Below are 6,231 nucleotides of genomic sequence, written 5' to 3'. Positions count from 1 at the left end.
GTGAGTGAACTTAACCCCAAAATCTCTGACGTCACAAGCACTTTTCCCCCATGCGGTGTAAAGTTAAAAAAGAAACCAAATCATTTTTCCTTAAATTAATACAAATTAATTAGATCTAGTCATCTGGGGCCTGTATAGAATACGGTTTGAATTTGAATGTAGGTCTATTTCAGTATTTTTAAAAAAATTAATCGGATCAAGGTTCGTAACTTCAAGAAACTGCTTTGGTCATAAAATCATCCATAAACAGAAATTTAGGCCACCTAAAATTATTACCATGTCGGACTACCTATATAGTAATACTTTTATAATGAAGGAAAAGACAAAGACCCTTATGAGCTATCGTTTTTATTCTATCGTTATAAGTCATTTAACAATTGTATAAAGTGCAAAACGGCCCCCCTACAAAAGGGCCAGGACATATTGACTCCTTCAAATGGGCTCCTGAAATTTAGGCTCCCGACAAATAAACTCCCAACCTATTGGCTCCCGGCAAATGGGCTCCCGACATATTGGTTCCCGACATATGGGCTCAAATATGGATCTTGACTCCAGACAAATACATCGTATGACCTCTTTTAGCCTAGACGTAACCATTTATCACAATAACCTTTTAAATGCCTGAATGAAGAACTTGTTCATGAACCAACAGTAATAAACAAATCGGGACCGTTTTGTCACTGGCCATTTTGACACCGCGCGATTGTATGGCCATACTCAATCACATTAAACAGTGTAGTTAAGTCCATGAACAATACCATATCTCAATTGGGTGGTGAAGAGGGCTGAAAAGAATCTGGTGTAGAACACGAGGGGGGGGGGGGGTATAATTTATTTCAACGTACAATTTGTGTTTAAAAAAAATAACGAAAGGCATATAATTTTAATTGGTGTAACCGTGTGCCATTTTAGTCGGTGTGTCAGGGGCGTAGCGATCCCTCCCGGCGCCCGGGGACAAACTTTCAATATATTTTTTATATTTATAATTCAAAATAGCAGCATACATGAGCTTATTTTGGCGCCCCCAGGGTCGGCGCCCGGGTACATATCTACCCCGCCCCCCCCCCGTCGCTACGCCTCTGCGGCGTGTGTGTATGGGTGGGTAGGGGGGGGAGAAGGTTCTGACTATATATTTGTGACAAAAAGTTACTATGTGTTAATGCTGACGGGAAGGTTTATATGCTGGTTTATGTATGGTCATATCTGAACGACCCTTTAGTCTTAGCCTGTGTGACCACCAGGGAACATAAGATTTAAGAGGGGTGTGGACTCTACGGGGGGGGGGGGGGGGGGGGCACCATTTAAGGGGGTGACACCAAAGCAAAAAAAAAAAGCAAAATATAAGGAAGAACAATTATTTTTTATTCCAGTTCAGTTAATAATTAATATAGTTAATTAGCCTTTTAAGTATTGACGATTCGGACAAGCGGGTGAAAGTGACTCCGTGATGTAAGCTTGCTAACGATAGAGAAAACAATGTTACATCTAGCTGTACATAAACTGACTATAGATCAACCGAATAAAAAAAAAAACATGGTATCAATAATTGTCAAATATTTTTTTTTTTTTTAAGTGTTGTCCATAAAATGTCTCTCTCGTAAGGTGTGTGTGTGGGGGAAGGGGGGGGGGGGGGGGGGGTGGGTCCGTAATTTTGTCACACTTTTGCAATAAAAAAAAAGTAATGTTAGAAACTGAATTTTATCTTTTTTTGTGTATTAGAAAACTTGTAATAAATTGTAATAGGAATAGATTCAATAATCTATGTTCATCGAGCTCAGTCAGTATTATAGTAAAAAAATCGATGTTAAAAAAAAATTCAACTGCAGATTTGAGGGGGGGGGGATTGTAGGTTGTGATGTGAAGTCATTTTAGGGGGGCGGGGGCGGTCTGGCTTTTTGTGACGATGTGTAATAGAGGGGATGGTGGGGGCGTAAAAATTGTCAAAAATGCGTGGCGTCTTTTATGGATGACCCCTTTGCAAAGCTTTTTGAGATCCAGTCTAAAAATAGAAGTAGATCTAATTTTTCTCTTTTATTCAGTGGGTTTGTATTTCTACGTAACAAGATGTCGCTATGTTTAATTCTTCTTTGATGGCAATCTGTTGGTATGGTTCTCATAATATTTAGCATGTAAGTCTAATGGGAGGGCCTCTATAAGGTTATCTATTTTTGACTCCCTCTAAAGTGTTAATTTACCCCCCCCCCCCCCGCCTTTTCACGTCAACTTCTTTAATCCATCTGCTTTTAATTTTCATAAACCTTTTAAAGCCATTTTTTATTAACTGAGAAGTCGCTGAGATATTTTTAAATAGATGCCAACTGCATTATTAATGCAAAATAATTTTACGTGTGATAACTCAATTCATATATTTTCTAGTATTTTAATTTGATTGTCATAAATATATTTTTGTATGTAATAAGTAGGATCAATGTTTTTCTTAATATTGATTAAAATTGCATGTTTCAAATTAACATAACTTTTGAGACGAAAATGAATAATGAAAAAAAGCGATATGTTTAAGTTAACTGATTTTGAAACACAATTATTTCAAGGTATAAAACACAGTAATAGAACCGTTTGGTTCAGTTAAATGCTTGAATTATATCCCTTGTATAGATAAAACACATTTGAGACGTATGGGGTGGGCTATCGAAATGACTGTTATAGAGCGTCATATATGATGAGAGGTGGGTCGATGTATTATAAAATATGTACACCACCTTTAAAGCAAAACAAATGATTATCGATTTTTTTTTCAGTAAGCAAAAAGATTTGTAATATAAGGCTTCAGTTTCTATCATTACAGAATCTATTCAAACAGACCACAGGCAATCAGGGCCGGCGCTACCTATAAGGCGAAATAGGCGGTCGCCTAGGGCGCCATCCCTAGGGTGCGCAAAATGTTTAATCGATATTATCAAAAAGTACTTAATAATTAATAACTTTTATAAAGGTGTAGCGATTAATTAGTAGAGCCCAGTACATACTATCAATTTTGCACCCCCACCCCAAAATTAGGTCTATATAGGCATATCTTTATTCGCGATGGTGAAAATGCAACCCCACATCCCTAATTTGGAAAGGTCGGGGCGCTTTTTACCAGTTACGTTGCCTTTTTAATTTGTTTTCACATAATTCATGTAGAAAACGATTAAATAAGTTCGTTATTTAAATTTCGAACATTTCAAACGATTATTTAATTTTAATAGGGCTTGTAAGTCTCATTTTCTCTCTTTGAAATAGAAATCTGTCCTGGTGTACATAGTTTTGTAATGACGGGGTGTTCAAAGTATTTTACTTGTTTGGTAAGATTTGATGAATCGTTTAGATTTGGGAGTAACGGCGGAAGGCGGTTGCTGATATGGTTTCGTAGGTATAAAGTATCGAAGTGTTAAAGTGTCGTAATTTTTATTCGGCTGTTTTGTAGTTCAAAGTCTAGTGGAATCTAATTGGTAATAAAGAAATGTTAATGCAGGTGATGAAGTATCGTAGTTCTGGAGTTCGGGAGTATTGATTCCTGTGGTATTAAGGTATCGAATAATATTGACTGTTAATGTGTATAGTAGGTCCAATGAAATCGTTGTTGATTGGGAGTACCGTTTGTTAAACGAGTTGGTGTCGTGGTTCTGGAGCATCGAGTCTAGTTCTCTAGTTGAAAAATCTTTAGTTTTTTGGAATCTATATTATAAATCTTAATTATAATATGAAATAGGGTGGAATTTATAACTAAACCCTTAACTTTTAAAAAAATTATAATATTTTAAAGTATTTAATCAACAATTCTAGCAATGTCTAAAACAGTGACCCGTGTATGATTTTTTGAAAGGCGTCCCTTTATTTAGGGTATCCAAAATTTTCCGATATGTGCTGATCTGAAGTATACGCCTTAAAGAATGCCATCGAAATTAAATAGAAAAATGTTGTAATCAAGCTACCGTTTTCAGGCTTCCAAGCAAAACCTACAGTTAAGTATTCATTAAGTAAAATATTATTTTTTCACAAAGTTACATAGCTAATATAAAACAATTTATATAATGATAACGTAATGAAATTTATAGCGTTTTATTGTGAATGTCAAGCATGTCTTAGTTACGCTTGGTTAATTTAGCTAATCTTGTGAAAGTTATTTCCCTTGAGTAAAATGTTGGTATTTGTATTTCCAAATGGGAGATAATTCGTTGCTTAAATTTACATTCATTTCAAATTCCTGCTTCTTAGGTTGACCGCATACTTATAAGTTAGCTTATACCCGTGCTTCGCCACAGTGTGGATATGAATATTACCTCAGCGTTTACGCGCTGCGTGTGGATCCCCGCATTGGGGTGAATATTCCTTCTAATTTTCTAACAATAATTTCCTCTTACACATCCGTATAATTTGCATTCACATTTTGCTAATTATATTATTGCGACACTAATTCCTCCTAGGACGTCCGTAGATTTGCATTCACATTTTTTAATTAGCGTGGGTTTAATTTATTTTTAAATTACCTCCATTGTCAAAATTAGAAAAAAAAAGAATTAAGTTAATTTGATTTTTCTACCCTACTGTTATTATGTTATTAAAATGTATCCACTTTTTCTAGGAATATAAACGAAAATGATATTTGACATTGATCCTTTTAATATGTTTTAGGAATGTGCGTGTATTTAATATTTTCTTTACGTTATGCAAAAGAGTAAAAACAGTGGCGACCATAAAATAACTCTATGTCGTTATATAAACAAACCCTACTCTACTACTTATAATAAGACACTGCGATGCACTGAAAAGCACTGCATGGTGGGATGTTTACTTTTATGGTTCCAAAATCTATAGCGATGACGGACTGACACACAACCAGCCCGCTTATATTATAGATACAACTTTAAGTTATTATTTGCTACGAGCCGGCCCGCGGCATAACATACGCCGCTATTTAGTTGTTGTTTTTTCTACTTTTCAGTAATTCATAATTTGTGAATTCGACAGTACCAACGCTGACACTGAAAATATTTCTTTAAAACACTATAAGTAGCTCGTTAAGGACCATACCCCCCCTCCCCCCCCCCAACGTTTAAAATCGTTTCAAACTAAATTATCTGCCCCTAACAGCCGTCACTAAACCCGACTCCACGAAGGTAAACATAGCGTGAACCACAGCTCACTAAGACCATGTAGGGGTGGGGATGGTAGGGAGCGCGTTTACAGCTTGTTTTCTAGCGTCTCCCAGAAGAGAATTATATATATAGATTGTAACAATTATATAGAGCTTAAGATCTTAACAAAATAGTTTGGTAGTTTTTTTTTTTAGCATTATCAAGTTGAAAGACAAATACATCAGTAACTGTTATAGATTTCAATACGTAATGTTAGTAGACACACCGTCGTAAATTAAACATCTAATTAATTGTCTTTTCATATTTTTCACCCACTTCTAAAGGATTTTTCTATAACAATTTTAGGCTGGAATCTATATTATTTATACCATTGTATTTTTCATAAACAAAAAAAAATCGTTACATTCCGTTAAGTTCCGTTTTAAAACTTACCTTGGGAGGACTGCAGGGAGCCCAACACAACATTAATTTGTGTGAAAGGGGGGTGTTTTAATAAGTTTTGCCTAGGGCGCTAAATAACCTGGCACCGGCACTGCATGCAATGAATGCGCTTTTTAAAAAGTTACCGGACGATGGCATCAATTATAAATAAAACAAATATAAAGAAAATGTATTTTCAGCAATAAGCTTTTAAATGCATTGACAATAAATAAATATAAATAACTTGCTTTCTTTAATTAAAAAAAAACATTTTATGAGTGACCAAAGCTTTTTTAAAAGAAAATTCTTCAAATTCTCAGCACATTTAAAAGCCTTTTAATAATATTTTGTTGATGAAATTAACATACGACAAAAAATATTTGCTTTACAGCCACACCAATGACTCGTGATCTCCAAATGACAGTTATCTGCCCTTAGAAATCAATCGTCCGTGACAAACAGTTTAACGTTGTAATAAGAATAATCGCTTAATTATGTTGCTATCTCCCCTTTTATTATTACATATTATAGTAATGTATATATTTTTTAAAATTATTAATTTAATATCTTATTAAATTAAAAATGAGATATTCTTGCATTGTCCCCAAAGAGCTAAAGACGAACGCACCAGGAAAGTTGGAACCAGAGTTTCTTCCAGGCATCTCTTCGGAGGCCGAATTTTTTTTACCGCCCCCCCCCCCCCCCCATCGAA

Source organism: Physella acuta, unplaced genomic scaffold (assembly GCF_028476545.2).
Source record: "Physella acuta isolate Inbredline_101_S28 unplaced genomic scaffold, ASM2847654v3 ptg001386l, whole genome shotgun sequence".
Classification (NCBI taxonomy): domain Eukaryota; kingdom Metazoa; phylum Mollusca; class Gastropoda; family Physidae; genus Physella; species Physella acuta.
This window is presented reverse-complemented; position numbering follows the sequence as displayed.